This window comes from Micrasema longulum, unplaced genomic scaffold, assembly GCF_059751315.1.
Source record: "Micrasema longulum isolate JH-2025_06_02 unplaced genomic scaffold, ASM5975131v1 h1tg001288l, whole genome shotgun sequence".
Lineage (NCBI taxonomy): Eukaryota > Metazoa > Arthropoda > Insecta > Trichoptera > Brachycentridae > Micrasema > Micrasema longulum.
In genome coordinates, this window is record NW_028278475.1 from 58,755 (window position 1) to 78,468 (window position 19,714).

A 19,714-nucleotide genomic window follows, 5' to 3' on the forward strand; every position below is an offset into this window, starting at 1 on the left:
GGGGCAGCACCTAGCTAGTCTAGACTAGCCACTGCATCTGGCCACTCGTTTTCGAAACTGACAGTTATGTCGTAATTTAATTCGACTTCAAAATGAACTTATTTTTCTCATATTTTTAATAGGCTTTTAAGAAAAAAAAGCCAACCTCAAAACGATTAAAAATTTAAATCATAATTAAAGGAAAAATTGCTCGGTGGAACAAAAGTTTGACACCTTGAATGCGTAGATAAACGTATCGAGGGATTCTAGACCCGTCGGTATAAACCGATGAACTTACATCGAAACTTGATGGTGGGGGGGATCGGCAGTATTTCTTTGTAGTCGGTCAGGAAAATTTTATCTTCTACTATGACGTCATACTGAAGCTATGTCATTTCAGTGTGTAGATATGCGTACCGTGACGTACGCTTCCTATTGTTTCATATCGATGCACTTACCCAAATCTTGAAGGTGGGGGTCGGTAGTATATATTTGTAATCGCTAGAGCGAATCTTTCTTCAACTATACCATCAAGGTGAAGGGAATATGACGTGTTTATCGTCCCATCATAATCGAGGCCCTGGTGGTTTTCTAAAATAATTTCAAGCCGGCTCAAAGGTTTTGTATTATTTTGGCGAATTGACCGCGTCCAATCAATTTAATCCCCGAAAGAGAAGAATTCACATCTCTCTTTTCCTCAATTCAATGAAGTAAATATTACGCACTTCTGGATTATCTTTTTCCCGCAAAAAGATGAAAGCTACAAGGCTTTCAGATAATAGAGAGCTCCTTCAGGCAGCTTTTGTCATTCGGCAAGGAGCAATTTATCCTTGTATCTGGGCTCCGCCAAGTAGACTTAAGTTCTCAGATTCAGAGTGCGGTATACAGACAATGTGAGCATTTATTTTTTCTCTTAAATCAGGACATTTAATTTTTAGGTACTCGTACAAAACTGGGCAACGACGGTTGTAAATATTTTTCAAAATTGGTCCATCTTTTTGGGCCATTTGCAATCAACAACATTCTGAGTTTGAACAATGTTTTGTTGACATGGGCTGGATTAAACCTTCTAGAAGTTCTACAATATTTTGAGTTTGTCTAAACTTTTGTAGACAAGGACTGGATTCAACTCCCTGTAGAGCTGTTAACATTTATATATAACAACAGAGATGAAGAATATTTTATAGAAATGAATACAGAAGTCTAGGCTAATGACCTGTCATTGGCTGGTTTAAGTAGCCACATTGCACACTGTGTAACATTAACTATTCTGCATATATTTATACTTTTACATTGTTTGTATTATTTTTATACATAATAATGTTCCCTCACTGGGGTCTCGTGACGAGAGAAACATTTTACAAAATGTGAAACATGCCTAAGATTAGCCATTTGTTTATTTGGCTCACTTTTGAAGATGACAATATGTCTTTAATTATACTGGTTAGGTTTACTGTACATATGATTAATAATATTTAAGTTTATATTTAATAATAAATTATCGTAGTCACGACGTACTAAGCTAGGAATTTAATTTCAATGTGTCCTTCTGGAATCAATGTATGCCAATATAAAGCGCACATTTTCAATACATGGAGGGGATGTTTTTTTTTTTTTTTTTATTTGGGAAAAAAACAGCAATTTTCACATTTATTGCATACAGAAAATAAAAGTTTATATTGACTGTTTTCACAATTTTCGTTTATATATAGTATATATAAAACTGTGAAAACAGTAAATATAAATTTTCCACAGTGATGTAAACCAATAATTAAGTACATAATCGGCATCAAAATAAAAGCAATTTAACAATTTAGAAAAGTTAGGCACTAGAAGTTACTAGTAAAAAAAATACAAATATATGCACATCTTTATATATATGTATATAATTTCTCTGTACGTGTGATGTCACTGAACTCCTCCTAAACGGCTGAAACGATTTACGTGCGGTTTTCAGAGAAATATGGATCTATGCGTTGTGCGTGTTCATAGATATTAAAATCTTCAATCTTATTAGATTGAAGATTGAAGATTTTAAATAGAAATTCAAGGAAAATGCGTTTGCAAAAAAATAGAAAGATGTTGTTTTTTGTGTATAAAAACAGTTTGTTTTTGAATGTTTACAAACATCATTTGTTTTTTGTGGATCTCAATCAGATTCTTTCTTTAAATTCTTTATAATTTCTACCCATTTATTTCTTTTTACTGGATTTTTGGTAATACTAAAATAAAATAAAATTTAAAAAAATTGTATTCCTACATAAGTACACCCCTCTGCTGGTGAGAAGACCGGAGTTTGACGTTTACAAAAATAATGCCATATTTGAAAAATTATTTATTTTATGTTCTGGAACTTAATCATAAACAAGTACCCACTTAAATTTAATATTTGAATATTAACAATTTTTTGTTTTGGAATTTAATCACAAACAAGTACCTAGGTACCTACTTATCAATAAAAGTCTTTTTTAAAGAAAGCCAACGTTTGGACAGGACAACGTCTGTCGGGTCAGTTAGCACAGTAATAAAAATAAAGTAAATATAAATAAAATTCATTAAAATTTAAAGAATAAGAAAAGAAAACAGTTATAAGGTATAAAAATAATGTAAAAGGTACAAAATATAATAATAAACATACGAGTACATACATAATTACTGACATCGTATAATTAAGCGGATGTACTGTCTATAAGGAATCTTCTATATTTCATATAGCAGAGATGAAAAATGTCTGCGTTTCCGGAGAGAACAGAATTATAAAAATGACATGCTCTAAAGAAAAAGTCGTTTTTCCTTGGTTAGTCCTAGGTACTGGCAAATTAAATGTAGTATGGAGTCTTGTTCTGTTGGGTACAAGATATTCTAAAGAACTTGTAAGTAATGGCCAGTCTACGACGTTGTTTACTAGTTTAAACAGGAACAATATTTGATCTGTAATCACTCTTCTATACTCCAGAGTTTAAATGAGGAAATTCAGTGTTTTCATTTCCGCTTATTCTCATTCAGTTCTTCCCATTGGTTCAGAAGCGATAAGCAGACCGGAAATCTTCCATAGCTCTCTGATCATAGGTTGATTCACATGAACCAGTGACGTCATTCAAAGTAGTGCGTTTTTATCAAAATATTTTTTATTATTTTTTCCGTACATTTTCAAGAAACTTTGCCATATAATTTAAGCCCCAATTTTTAATCCGCGTAAGAAAACATTTGTTGTATCCAATTTCCCGTGGGGCTGAAGTTCCTCATTGAATTTAGTGTACAATGGAATTTGTATTTTATTAAATTTATACATTTCTTCTGTATCCTTTCTAGGTTGTTTAAATATATTTTATATTGGGGATTCGATATAATTGAAGCATATTCTAACTGACTTCTCACGTATGTATTATGTAGCTATATTATTATTATTAATAATAATAATAATAATCAAAGTTTATTAACAAAAAAAACAATAACTTTATCAACTACATAAACACTTAGGTAATAGATTTCTCTGGATCATGTCTAGTCTGCCTAACTAGGTACAAACTGTTTTAAGGCAGACATTTTTATGCAAAAATAAACAATAACATTACTACCAACTTGTTAATATACTATACAGTTATACAATATTAACTTATTAGGAATTTATTTTTAGTAAATTTTCCGATTTTTATCAACCTAAATCCAGTAACCATTTTTTTTACAAATTTGTTAAAATGAATCCGGGTCATGGTTTTGCAATCTTTGGGTAACATATTGAATATTTTGGGGCCCAGAAACCTGAAATTTCTTTGCCCGAATTCAGAGTTTGTGATAGACCCCATGACCCATCCTCTAGTTTGACTTCTGGTAGTGTGGGAGTGTTCCTTTTGGGATTTGATAGAATAATTTACTGTAGGATTTAATGTTTTTGAAGTCATTAGACATTCGCATTAAAAAGCCTAGCATTTTTTATGCCTTATAAAGTAAATGATATGTAGATTATGTATAGTATAGTTCGTTAATTTGGGAAATGTGCAATTCGGAGAAATCGCAACGTGCATCTATCTAAACAGCCAACATGCCCTTGCATGTGAGAGCATTAAGATCACGAGTTGTGAAACCGGGTATCGACGACTGATAAATAACTCTTGGCTAAAATAAAGTGTTAACACAATGTCAAGCCAAAGATTAAAATAGAATAGCTGTGATATCACACATTTTTTTACGGCGTGGGGCAGATGGCAATTATCTAACAAGGATATGCGCTAGTTTTGAATATAACAAAAGGCAAAAAGGTTTGAAAAAGGTTGGCACACAACACTGAAAACCATTTACCAAATATTTTTTTTATAAATCTCAACTATAAGAATTTGAGATGGTTTCACGTGTACGTATAATAGGGTGGGTCGATTTTTTTTTTACCGAATTTTTAAATGTAAGGTGTCTAAAAAGTTGCCTTTTGGATTACTCGGAATGCAAAAAATATCAAAAAAAATATTTGATTCTATTTTTGGTCATCAACCAGAGCTTGAAGTTTTCGAAAAAGTCAATTTTTTGCTCTAAACCGGCTGTCATTTCGTAGTTAAGTAAGAAAATCAGTCTAATTAAATGTTATAATGTGCATCAAACCTTATTAAATAAGCATCTAAGGGCGTGAGTTGCCCTATATTTTGTAATAAATGGGTAGCATTGTTTTAATGCGCTATTGTTTTCGTCAATATAAGCCAGGCGCTCAACGGAATCAGTTCCGCGGAGTGTAAACTTTTTGCATTTACGTAGTTTAAAAACATGTTCGAATTTGTAATGTGATTCGGTTATATCTTTACTAACAAAAAATAATTTTATCAATATAGATAATTAACAAAATGTTCAGACAGTGATAAACTTCAAACCTCGGTTGAGGGCCAAAAGTAGTATGGAATATTTAAAAAAATAATTTTTACATTTAATGTGATCCAAAATGCAACTTTTAAGACCCCTTTTCTTTGATGTCTAAAAATATAAAAAACTTCATACATCATCGGCCTACTCTAACGTTTAATGTCAAAATATAAATAAGGAAAAATACGTTTGCTGAGTCGAACATTCAAATGGATTTTTCTCGGAATAACCAATAAGCAGTAATACATTTATAGGGTTTTACCCGTAAACCGACAGTATTCCAAAAATTTACTACTACCATATTCCCTTCTCTTAAATGCTTTCAATTTTTCAATTTGTTGCAACAGAGAGGGAAAACATTTTTGAGAAAGGTTATTGCTTTTTAACCGATGTTTATAGGAAGAATACACTCCTCCAGACTGGTGAAGGGCTGTTGTTATGCCTCTATACAAGGGAAAAGATTCAGGGGTGGAATGCGGAAATTAAAGAGCAATCAGCCTTTCGAGCGCTGTTGGCAAAATGTATGGAAGAATACTGATTGAGAGAGTAAGAAAAGTTACTAAAGATAGAGTGTGGGATATTCAGAGCGGTTTTATGAATGGAAGAGGATGTATGGATCAAATATTGCTTTACGACACATGACAGAGAAATTCCTTGCTAAAAACCAAAAGCTTTTCTGTGCCTTCGTCGATTTGCAAAAAGCGTTTGATAGAGTTGACAGAGAAAAATTATGGAAGGTGTTATCGGAGTATGGTGTGAGCGGAAAACTGACACGAGCTATTGCTTCTTTGTATAAAGACAGCGCAGCATGTGTCAAGGTAAACGGATCATACGCGTCGTGGTTTGACATTCATAAAGGAGTGAAACAGGGATGTGTGATGTCACCATGGCTGCTCAACGTGTATATCGATAACTGCATGAAAGAACTGAAAGGCTTAAGAATGGGAGCGAAAATGGGTGATTTGAATGTCAATTGTCTTTTGTATGCTAACGATGCCGTGCTTCTTGCTAACAACAAAGAGGAACTGCAATTTTTGGTAACAAACGCCTACGATGTATGCAAGGGAAGCGATTTGCTGATGAATGTCGATAAATCGAATGTGATGAAAGGAATTAAAGTATGAATAAATGTGAAATCACTGTGAATGGAGTTATACTAAAACAAGTTGATCGGGTTGTGGTCCTGTGGCTAGTGTCTCGGACTCACGGACCAAAGGTCTGTGGTTCGAATCCCACTCTACCCCAACTTGATTCCATTTTCTAATAGCGAGTTATTTACAACTCGTTGAAAATGGCCCTCAAAATGAAATATTTGTGTAAATTATAAGAACGCAAATATTTATTTGAAAAAAAAAAAAAAAAAGGTGAGGAATTTGTGTATCTGGGAAGTATGTTTACTAGGGATATCATTACTGTGAAAGATATTGAAAGGAGGGTGAGTGCCGGGAACAGAGTGAACGTTGCACTTAAATCAACCTTGGCAAATAAATGTTTGTCGCAAGAGGCAAAATTAGCAATTCACAACGGAGTCCTGGACCCCGACCCTGATGTATGGGAGCGAAATATGGACTTGGAAAAACAGAGATAAAAGTAGGCTGAATTCTGTCAAAATGCGATCTCTCAGGCGAATGTGTGGTAACACTATGTACGATAGATGCACAAATGTTGAGATCCGTACCTTATGTAAGGCTGAGACAAGCATTATCGACAAAATCAAGAAAGGAGCTCTGCGCTGATTTGTACATGTAGAACGAATGGACAGCGAATATTTACAATGCGAATGTTGATGGATGCAGAAAACGAGGAAGACCGAAAAAGACATGGCACGATCAAGTCCATCAAATACTTGAAGATGAACATGTCAAAAGTAGGAATAATCGGCGCGCGTGCATGAGAAGATGTATGAATGTAGAGGAAGCGAGATCTGTATGCAAAGATAGAGTGATGTGGCGTTCTATCCTCTCTGCTTACCCTTACGGGGAAATGGCGTGATGGTTTGTTGTTGTTGTTGTTATAATGGTATACAGATACGACACGAAAATATTAAATGAACGTACTAAACTATCATTTGTAAAAACAAAACAATAGGGAAACGCAAATGTCAAATGTCAAAAACGCTCTAGTGTCATAATCTAGGGATAAAATACGGGAATACGTTTTTATGAAAAAAAAGTCAGACTGCGTTTCGTCTTAAGATTAAACGTTATTAAGTACACTTACAAAACTTTACTTCATAATGCTTTTTTATGTAACCATAGAAACGGGTTCGGTGTATTAAATTAAAAGCATATTTATACACAAAGATGCACCCGGAACCCTCGAAAATTATGACACTTAACTCATGCACAAACGCTCAATCCTACCCTACGTGTATTTATTCGTTCTTTAACCGCCATCTGGGTTACGACGTGAGCTTGACATTTATTTCGAAACTGAAATGCTTGGTTGTGTCGTGAAAGCGTGTAAAAACCGTTCAGATAAACGTAAAAAAAATGGTGTAACTTTTCATTGGTAAGTAGGTACCTCAGTACTAGTTTATGGTTGGATTCCAAAACATGAAATAATTAATTTTCAAATAAAGAATTATTTTTTGCAAATGTCAAACTCCGCTCTTCTCACCAACAGGGGTGTACTTGATTCATAAATGCGATTTTCAAAAATGTATTGAATGTCTGTTAATATTATTTTAGTATTACTAAAAATCTAGTAAAAATAAATAAATGGGAAGAAATTATAAGGAATTTGAGTAAAGAATCTGATTGGGATCCATAAAAAAGCGAATATTGTTGATGCACGTAAATCGGTTTAGCCGTTTAGGAGGAGTTCAGTGACATCACACGTTCAGAATTATATATATATAAATATATATTATAAAGAGATAAAGATTGCGTTACAGTTATTATATAATATTGTTTGTGCATTTGGTTATGTATTCATGTTGATGTCTGTAATGGTTGATTATAAATAAGTAAACTAAAAAGTCTCTTCAGAAATGCAAATAAGAGAAAACAATAAGTAACGTTTAACTTTTCGTAATTTTAACACAATTACATACCACTTTGCGAGCGAGACTAGAAACTAAACGCGCCTTTTATCTGTATAATAAGTTTACGAGAGGTACCTCTAATTTCGCCAGCGCAACGATGGGAGCTTTTACTCGTGGCAACACTAATGCGATTAGCGTCGGCGGGAAAATGGGAAAAACTGACAGATGAGCCGCCATCTTGAATGCATCAATCAACGCTCTTTATGAAAACGACGCGAATACGAAAAACGTGTTTTCGTAATGTCAAACGTTTTGATAATTACAAAATATAATGACATTTTTATTTCCAAAGGATCTGCTAGCGATTGCTCTCTACCTTATGCCCAATACTTTAAGGACCCTGGCTGGGAAGTAGGGTTTATCTATGGATATGGGGGCACCTGTCCTCCACTCAGTTTCTCTACTGCATACTAACAAATTCCCTTAGCTAAATTTTGAATGCGATCATTCCAAAATATGACAAACCTATTCACAATAGATTTACACAGGTCGCAGTGATGTTAGGAGCTTATTTACCACTCTTTCAAATCTTTAAGAATAAGCTTTCATAAGAGGTGACAACAGTCGGCGCCGTGTATTTGTAAAACGCCCTTTAAGGATTATATTTTTATAAATGATATTGTTGAATGTTATATTGATATCGAATTTTTACTTTTTGCAGACGACATTAAGATCTACATACAGGAAATAACAGATGAAAATGACTGCTACACACTTTAATTAAATTTAAATAGATTCCAATATCTACTAAAACAATTAGTAACTATAAAATGTTCAAAAAGGCTATAAAAAAAGGATAGTGGAGCTAGGTAGAAGTAAAATAAATCGTCTTATTCGCCTAAACCAACTGCTCCACAAGTGCACAGCTTATGTTAGGTTTTTGTTCTTTCATTATGTGTTTTGTAATATAAATAATATAGATGTCCATAAATTAATTATAAACAAAAATATGTAGTGATGTAATAACTTATATTTACATATAAGTTATTAATTTAAAAAATACTTGGTACACTTCCACTTATTTATTTTGACCAATTAATTTCCATCAAGAATTGTCAATAAATAATTTAAATGAAATAAATATGAAGTGTTTAAAACTGTCTGAACATGTTGTTAATTATTTCTGTTTATTAAGTTAGTCTTCATTGTTTATTTTCAAATGTAAAAATGTTTTAAAAAAAAGTATATTGTTAAGTGTCCTCGGCACGGGTAACCCCGAGGTCACATTATTTTTATTATTAATTATAGTTTGTAAGACTTTATAGTTTATAAGAGTTTATGTTTTCTCAGGATATTTATTGTTTACTTTTAAGACTGAAAAAGCACACATTATGATAAAACTGTAATTTCATTTTAATATTATTGTAAAATACATAATTTACTGCCTTAGAACGGGGAAGCTATCCCTAGTTAGGCAGTTTAGATGAACCAACAGCAAAAATAAAAAATATATATGTTTACTTTTACAACTTAATTCATTTGTTTTATAAATAATTACTTGCAAATTGCTGTATGCTGTAAAAAAGACAAAAAATATGAATAAACAAAATACATAAATAAAATAAATAACTTATATATCTCTAATAATTTGTTTTTAAATGTTGACAACTGTAAATTATTATTTTTATGTAAAAATAAATCTCCAATTTTATATCCGTATTCAATTAACAACATTTAACTGAAAAAGTCACAGAGATTTGAGATCTTGGTGTTATATTTGATGAAAAACTTGAATTCAAAAGCCACAATAACTACATTAAATTGTATAAATAAAACACTTTGTTTTAAGTCCACTGAGTTTATATATTTAACACGATATGTTTCGGACACGCAGTACTGTCCATCTACAGGTGTATTTAAAAACTGTAAAAAAAATTTAAATACACCTGTAGATGGACAGTACTGCGTGTCCGAAACATATCGTGTTAAATATATAAACTCAGTGGACTTAAAACAAAGTGTTTTATTTATACAATTCAATATGTTATTCCACAATGTTAACGCCGAGTCAATAAAAAATATAATAACTACATTACTTCTAAAAGTATGAAAACTTTAGGTTTCATTCTTAGAGACACAAAGGATTTTGAATTAGTAAAAATAATAAAACTCTTGTAATATACATAATATCCTTGGTTAGAAGCCAATTAGGGTACAACTCTACTATATGGTCCCCTTTTTACGAAATTCACATAAATAATGAAAGAGTCCAACGAAAATTTTCAAGATTCATTATTTTAAGCTGCATATTCCTATACAACAAATTAACAACATCTCTTCGTTAAATTTAAAAAAAAAAATTAAACTTAAGTTTCAACCGGAAACACATGAACTTTACGATTTTTTTAAAATATTTTTATGCGTGATATCTGCACATTGTACATAGGATTCCATATTTGTGATGCATATTCTAAGTTGCTTCGCACTAATGTACAGTAAAGGATTTTAAGTGTCTTTGCCATAGTGAACGACGTAGAGCTGCGCATAACAAAGCCAAGCGCACGCGATGACTTTTTTATGATGCTGTCAACATGGGCGTCAAAAAGTAATTTACTATCATGGAAGACACCTAGATCCTTTACACATAATGCGCGTTGGAGGTTTTGACCCTTAAGCACATAGTTAGTTCGTTAAAATTTTACTTTGCGACTAAATGTAATAACTGAACACTTAGAAGGAGGAAAAAAATGACCTTTTGTTTGATTATTCGTGTGCGCGACAGATACGGGAAACAGGCTGCAAGGCCTCAGATTGAAATAATAATGAGGAAGTTCAGTGGTTTTTTTAAAAATTTAAATTTGTTAATAGACTGTTTAACTGAGTCAAATTTTTTGTTTTTAATTTTTATGTATCGTATTATCGGCGCTACGATTTTTCAAAGTTTTGTATTTCTGAAATAACTCCGCATGTAACGTCAGAGGTTCATTTCCGCTTATTCTCATTCAGTTCTTCCCATTGGTCCAGAAGCGACAAGCAGACCGGAAATCTTCCATAGCTCTCAGATCATAGGTCGATTCACATGAACCGGTGACGTCATTTAAAGTAGTGCGTTTTTATCAAAATATTTTTTTATTATTTTTTCTGTACATTTCAAGAAACTTTGCAATACAATTTAATACTCTAATTTTTACCCCACGTAAGAAAACATTTTTTGTATCCAATTTCCCGTAGGGCTGAAGTTCCTCATTGTATTCACACGAACTGTATCCGTATCTTAAATCGGTGTGCATTACTAAGTCTTGAAATCAATCGTTTAAAAATTCAAAGAATTTCCAATAGATGGCGTTTGAGCCCTCGCGCAATTTGGTATTCCGATATTCTTATTGGTTGATTTGATTTCAGAACAGATTTCGATATTTCTCATTTGAATTTGAAATTCTGACGTTTGCCTGGGGGCATGAATTATTATTACAAAAGCAGAAACCATATAAATACGTTTCTTAGGTTTCCTCCAGAAATATTTTTATTTCGCGTATCAGAATTTATCCCCGATATTTCTTTGAATTATTTATTACAAGGCTCCATGCCATATTGCAAAAACAATGTTTTAAAACTCATAGTGGAACGGACGTTGTGCAAATAGCTCCGCTTGATTTCTTTATTCAGGGTTTTTGACTCAAAGCTGCCATCAAGTCAAAAACACTCGTCCAAGGTTTTGGTTCTATTTCACACACAACTGTATTCTTCATACGGAAATAACGAAGATAAATACAATTTTAAAACAACAACAACAAACCATCACGCCGTTTCTCCGTAGGGTAGGCAGAGAGGATAGAACGCCACATCACTCTATCTTTGCATACAGTAAAGCAAAAAAAAAAATTATAATGTGGAAATTTTTATACAAGGGGTTTAAAATTTTTATACAATAATTAAGGGGATGAATAAAATAAAAACAATAATAAAATTTAGCCAAAAATGTCATACATATGAAACAAGGGGTACAAAAAAAAAATACCAATGAGGAAAAAAACAGAATCTCAAAACTCATTGTACAAGGGATTGAAGCTGTACAATGAGTTACCTGAAGAAATAAATGAAATAAAAAAAAAAAGGAAATATTTAAAATTAATTTTAAAAAATATGTTATTGAGAAATTTAGATAATTTTTAAAAAATATTATTAAAAGTTTATATTAGTTCTTAAGATGTTATGTACTAACTTAATAAAGCATAAATAAATAAATAATTAAATATAGACCTCGCTTCCTCTACATTCATACATCTTCTCATGCACGCGCGCCGTTTATTCCGACTTTTGACATGCCTATCTTCAAGTATTTGTTGGATTTGGTCATGCCATGTCTTTTATTTTATTTTATTTTTTATTTTTATTTATTGAGGAAAAACAACAGTTGTTATATAAGAACACAAAATATAAAAAATAGTACATACATCCAGTTAAAGTTTTTCACAAATATAATGAGAGAACGTGTTACACAATGAAGAGAAAAATAATGTATTATATAAGACATGAGAAAAAAAAAGAGCTCGTTAGAAGGAGTGGAGAAATGGAGGAGAAGGGTTTTCATAATATAGTTGACAAATTCAAAATTTTGATATCATAATAAAATAAACATATTTAAATTAACATAAACTTATTACACAATGACAAATGTTTCATTTTACAGTGTTTTTGTATCTTTCTCAGTCTTCCTCTATTTCTGCATCCATCAACCTTCGCATAGTAAATATTCTTAGCCGTTCTTTCGCTGTTCATTCGCTCTACATGTCCAAACCAGCGCAGAGCTCCATTCTTGATTTTTTTTTTATTTATTTACAATTTTAAAAAACCCGTTAGGGTTACATTAGAAATTTAATATTGTCTAGTCATTTTATATCTCGTCTAGTCTAGTTAGTTCAGTCATCGTGTGCTTTTTCAGATTGATTTTAAATTTGTCTCCATTAAAAGTTTTCAAGTAGTAAGGTGAGTCGTTGTAGTGTTTAAGTCCATTATGTAGTATTTTTGACTGTCCTGTGTTTGTCTTTGCTTTTTCAATATGATAGTGTTGTTGTTTGGTGTTATATTTGTGTATGTCAGCATTTTTTACTAATATTATGTCGTCGTCTTGTATGTTTCCCAGTGTTATTTTGTGCACAATTTTTAAGGTCTCAATTTCAGTCAAGTAGTTTATGTCAAACTGGTGTGTTTTTTTGTACAGTTCAGTCGTAGAGGTCAGGTAGGTTGTATGTTAGTTTAGGAATGTTATTTTGTTGTCTTTGTATTCTTGTTATGTCTGTCTTGTTGCCAGTTCCCCAGAAGGCGATCATGTAACTCAATTTACCTTTGACTTCGTACATCATAATGTTTTCCTTTATTGGTAGATAATCTTTAATTTTGTAGAAGAGGCTATGTAATGATTCTGTCGATAATGCTTGTCTCAGCCTTACATAAAGTACGGATCTCAACATTTGTGCATCTATCGTATATAGTTTTACCACACATTCACCTGTGAGATCGCATTTCGACTGCATTCAGCCTACTTTCATCCCTGTTTTTCCAAGTCCGTTCTTGGCTCCTATACATCGTGGTCGGGATTAGGACTCCGTTGTGAACTGCTAATTTTGCCTCTTTCGACAAGCATTTATTTGCCAAGGTTGATTTAAGTGCACCGTTCACTCTGTTCCCGGTACTCACTAGAAATGCAAGGCGGTAAAGTTACCGCGGTATCTTATGGGAATTTTTCCAGATTTTGGTAAAATACGGCATTTTTCGGTAAGAAACGAATTTTTTCGTACTAAATTTTTTTTTTCAAAGATATTACAATTACGAGTAGCTTTGTTTTAGGACACTTTACATGACTGCGAAAACCAGGTTTAGATCCATCGGGTGGTTGTCGAGATTTACTAGAAGTATGGGACGTTCAAGGTCATTCGGTATGTACTTTTTTACTTTTTTTTATAAAAAAGGTTATTATGTTTTGAAACTTAACACTTTGAGCACCGGCCGAATACACATAGAATTTACTCTGTGCCCGGCCCATTTTTGTGAAATTTTATGCATTGTGAAGGGTTTCTTAAACGTGTCATAATTATGAAAACACTAAATTAAATCAATTTTAATTTCTCAAATTTATTTGAAACAATTCAATCAGTCATTTTTGTATGTTAGTTTTGCCAACATTGGCCTTTATGGAGAGCCACATTGCAATGTTCGCACATATACAGGGTCTCACTCCTTTTTTGTGATTTGTATCCCGGAGCCGTGTAAACACGTGATTATAATAACCACGCGTTGTGTCCCGGTCCCGTGTTTTCACGTTGCTAACCAGCAGCGAAAAAGTACTAAAAAAAGTCACTAGATGTCAATAAAATGTACTTTTTTGAACAGCTGGTAAATCACGTAAAAACACGGGACCGGGACACAACGCGTGGTTATATCATCACGTGTTTACACGGCTCCGGGATACAAAGTGTTATCGGGATCAGTGGATATAGGGTTCTTAGTAAAACCTTAAGTTTGTGGCCTTGAACGACCACCGCTCATGCCAGCATTTCGAAAAAATGGTGCTTAAAATCAGTTTTTTGTGTATAATTACGTCTCTGAAAGTTTTATAGAAAAAAAATATACAAAAGTCCGTGAAAATAAAATTTACAAATAAATCATCATATTTTTTTTTTTCTCTGGACCAATATTTTCCATTATAAACTTTTGAACATCAAATACATTTTATCAAAATAGCGGAAAAGCGGTATTTACACTAAATTTTTACTAATTATTTGATAATTGACCTACGAAAAGTTTTTTTTACATTTTTAAAGTATATGAATTACTACAGATAGTGTTTTTCTGGGTTATTATGTCGTGTTTGTGGGCTTTGTATTGCCGACGTTTCGGAGCACATTGCAGTGTCCATCTTCAGGGCTGAATGTATGAGTGTAGTGTTAGTTTTCGACTACGTAGTCGACTACGAACCTCATGGTACCCGGTGCTTCCAAAGCCCACGGTACAAACTCCACACACTTAACCACATACATTGCCCGACTGCGACACGGTACAAATTCCTCACAATTAAACACACTAAAAACTACACTCATACATTCAGCCCTGAAGATGGACACTGCAATGTGCTCCGAAACGTCGGCAATACAAAGCCCACAAACACGACATAATAACCCAGAAAAACACTATCTGTATTCTGAAGGCCGTGAAAACCTACGAACCTTGATATATGAATTACTGTCTAGTAAAAACATTTTTTTTGCTAATTATTAGTAGCACAAAAAAAAAATTTGAATTTGTAATTTCGGATTTCCGTAAAAGCGGTGATTCCATTGACCACGCCCCTAATACGTCGGGATTCATGTTTATTTGTTCCCTTCCATTCAAATTTGTTTCGAACATTCTCACGAATCTTGACGTCACAACTATCAAGGCCAAACATGTCGCATTTATCTCGCGACGTATTTTTCATGAATTTACCTTTTGAATTTTATTAAGTATATGAAAACATTTCTCCAAAATATCCATATTGATTTTGAAAATACAAATGCTAATAGTTTTTATTCATCTTCGTTGACGTCTGTTGAAACGTGAAAATACGGAAGGCAATCAATAGAAGTATTTACTTCGCGAATAGACAGTTTGTTTAGACATTCATTCTTTAGATCTCTCGGTATTTCCATCTGATTTCCCCCTGGGACTCAAAGTCCTATCAACCCTTTAGTAAACACTTTAAAAAGGCACAACATTTGCACACAGTGTGTTTACAGAACATTATGGAGCCCAACTGTATATCTAAGTTAGTTTTCAACCCTTCGAGAACGAGGCGTTTTTTATTTATTCAATCATACATATTATCATAATACATACAATATTTGAGTTTGTCCAAATGTTCGTAGACAAAAGACTGGATTTCACCCCCACGGGAGCCATTAAGATTGGACAAACTCAAATATTGTAATGAAACCAACTGGTCCAAGAAGAAGTTAACGAATTGGAAAATTGTTTTCAGGCGTTGCCTAGTATGTGAAATAATTCAGTCAGATGAATCTCTTCACAACGATAAAGGTTTCAGCTCTTTAACTTCACTAAAATTACACAACTACTATGTAAATTCACCTATAGCTAGACTCCATCGCCTTGGTAATGAATATGGCGATGTTGATATATTTCGTTACTCATTGAGCATATTCAAGACCAAAGTACTACAGGCGACCGACGCGACGGAGTCTAGTCAATAAATCTTCGATCGTATTTATGTATGCTTAAAAGTTAGCCCGTGTTATGTTTTATATTTTTAGTTTATCTCTTTTCAGTTTTTAACATTTTGGATAACTTCACTTTAAAGTTTAGTTTACCGGTGTAAAAAAAAAAATAAAAAAATAAAAAAAGTTTTTTTTGAATCCTACTATGCCTTATATTATAAACATAATATAATGTATGTTTTATGTCTTAATAGTGTATTATGTTAACTATGTAACTTTATTTTTAAATTTTAAAAATATTCAAAAAAAAAAATATATTTGAAAAAATGTTATTTATGTTTAATGTGTAACTTTTTCTTATTATATAGTATGTATAATGTAAAAGCCCCGCGGGCGTCAACAGAAAGAAAAATAAAAAATAAAAAATAAAATCAACAAATGTAAGAATTGGAGAAATATGGATGTTCAAACATAGGCAAAATGGTGAATGTTACGCAGTGTGTAAAGTGGCCACTTAAACCAGTCAATGACATGCCTGTAAATGCCTGTACTTCCATATTTCCTTATCAAGGTATTCTCCATCCCTGTTGTAATTTGTTAATCATAATGCATACATTTTTTTGTACACTTTGCCCGGCTAGCTAACAAGGGTACATACCCCGTCCCAAGATAGGCAATTACATTTTAATACATAATAATGACTATTTACAAGATAAAGGAAAGAATCTTCTTATTCAGTCTTCTGTTTTCCACTGCTGGATATAGGCCTCTTTCATATTCTTCCATTTTTCTCGGTCAGTAGCTACTTGCAGCCAATGTTTACCCCCTACAGCAGCTATGTCGTCGGACCATCATTTTTGAGGTCTTTCGACGCCTCGCTTATTCTCCCAAGGTCTCCATCTTAAAATTTAATGGGTCCTCAAAGAACTAAAAAAATGGACTACCTCAGGGAAGTGTTCTTGCGCCTTTTTTCTACAATTTATACAAACGACCAACCCACAACTGGCTTTAAAACCAAACAGTTCATTTATGCCAATGACACAGCCGTGGCTGCCCAGGTGGACACATTCCAGATGGCTGAGGAAAATCTGTCTTAATCCCTGCAGATACTAAGAGACTACTATATGGCAAATAACCTGAAACCAAATCCAAGAAAAACACAAGTTTCTGCATTTCACCTAAGGAATAGGGAGGCTGCCAGAGAGCTGAACTTAGAATGGATGAGAGAGAGGATAGAGCATTGCAAAACACCGAAATACCTTGGAGTCACACGTGATAGAACTCTAACGTATTAGGAGCACTGATTGCAAACTAAGCAAAAGGTATGTGCAGGAAACAATATAATACGTCAACTCACGGGGACCACGTGGGGTGCAACGCCATCAGTACTTGGATCTTCGGTGCAAGGCTTATGCATATGAGCTGCGGAGTATGCGTGTCCGGTGTGGCAAAAATCTGCTCCCTCCAAACAGGTGGACATAGCAGTTAATGAAATGGCACGAATAGTAGCAGAATGCCTCAAGCCAACACCGAATGATCGGAATCGCTTTACCACACATTCGAAGAAGGACAGCCGCAGAAGCAGAAGCAGAGAGGTTCAAACAAACCTACGATCCTAGACATCCCCTACACCACCACCAACCAACGGCCTTGCGTCTGAGATCTAGAAACAGTTTTATCAAAGCCACCTCTCCTGTTGAAGAAGTACTTACTTTGTGGAACATTATTATTTAATATATTCAAATAAAATCACTTTGTTTTTCATTCCCTCTCCCTTAATCCACACACAAACCCCCTCTTCTCTCTACTTCCGTAGCCACGCCCACTCTACCCTCACTGTGAAAATTTTATATATGTTATGTTAGCTTGTAATTAACACCGAAGAAGGCATAGTATTGCCGAAACTTGTTGGTTGTGAAATTATAAAAATATAAGTGATAAAGTGATTTTATTTTAATATATCAAATATGACCAGTCTGAAGATGCCCATTAGAGGCTAAAAGCGCCAATTGGTCAAAATAAATAAGTGGAAGTGTACCATGTATTTTTTAAATCAATAACTTATATGTAAATATAAGTTATTACATCATTACAATGGAATTCCATCAAGAATTGTCAATAAATAATTTAAATGAAATTTCAAATATGTTCATATCATAAGTTTTCTAAAAAGCAATTTTGCCGTATACGAGTGTGTTCAGAAAATAATGGGAATTTTTTAAATTTCGCGGGTTTAAAGAGTCCGAATATCAAATTTAAAAATGATAATTTGGTAAACATACCCCTGAAATATGCCAAAAATTTCAGTTGTATTCATTGTTAACTTTGTCTGTGGCAGCCGCTATAGTTAGTTGAGTTTTTATGAGCTCGGCGATTTTCGTCTTGGCGATCCAGAATGCCCCCCTCCACTGGGACGATTGAGCCTTAGTTTCGACATTTTCGACAAAACATTTGACAAAAAAATATCAGTAGGGAAACTAAATTATTTATATATTCAAATTATTATCTCTCATCAACTTCAGGGTGCCTGGAAGAATGACTAGACAGGTGCCACCGTTTTGTAGCAACAATTCACGGACAGTGTATACTTGTAATGCCGTATTAAACAGACTTCGTGAACTCGGCAATAGTTATTCCCACGTATCTGATATATTTAGTGTAGGGTATTGTTCCTATAGAAAAAACGTTTTGAACTTTTTCAAAGATGATGAATGGTAATTATATTTATTTATTTATGCATTTCACAGTATATACAGTTTTTTGTTCACTTTGCCTAGCTGTATGAAACATTACTTATGATTTTCTTGTTGTATTACTTTAGAATGTTTTATTATTTAATATTGTTTTTTACATTTATTCTTGAATTGTTTAAACTTTCTAGTGAATTTTTAGGTTAATTTTTTTGTATAAATCTTGTATTTTTTTTTTTATAAATCTTTGGTAAAAGGAAATTCATGTTTTAAAAAATATATATATTATGCCAAATATGTTAGTATTATAATTTTTTGTAAAAGGCGGATTTGCCGTTTATGTTAGTAAAATAAAAAATAAATAAAAAAATGTAACTGTTATAATTTGTAGAAAAAGTATCTTATGGAAAAGGTTAACTGCTTTTATAGTAGCTAGGGGCTAGGGGCGCATTTGGTATTTACAATAACCTTCTTTATATACGATACATTCTTCTATATGCAATATATGTGTAATACGTCTATACTTATGTATTATTTATTGGTCATATTAGATTCCTTAAGCGATACATTATTGTACGTAGATACGATTTGCAAAGGATTGCCGCGAGCGGTGCCTTGGGACGATAAACTCTGGAAATTACGATTGATAAAATATATTTTTTTAAATATGTGTACCCAAAAAAAAAAGTTTATTCCAGTAAAATAAGCTGAATAAGAAAGTTCAGACATACGGGAAATTGGACACAAAAAGGTTTTTTAGTCCCCTATAAAAATTTAACAAAAACTTTGAACACTGATTACTTTGAATTAAAACAACAAAACAACGATGAAAGTTTTTTTTACATCCACCCGCAGCTGTTATAAAGTCCTGAGGGACTCTCTGTCAGCTGCGCATAAAAAAAAGTTATTATAAATATTCCTAAGGAATACAAACTCTATGCAGATTAAGGGGGGGGGAGGCGGATGTATGGACAGAGGCTAACACGTCGTCCCTACCCTTCAGAATC

General features: G+C 33.1%; 1 protein-coding gene across 1 annotated transcript in view; it reads right to left on the bottom strand.

The window, feature by feature from the left end:
* The window catches only part of LOC148276077 (adenylyl cyclase 78C-like), a gene marked incomplete at its 3' end in the record, with an annotated part of 88,333 nt that overhangs the window by 55,656 nt on the left and 12,963 nt on the right, over positions 1-19,714 (bottom strand). The gene's annotated exons all lie outside the window — the stretch shown is intronic.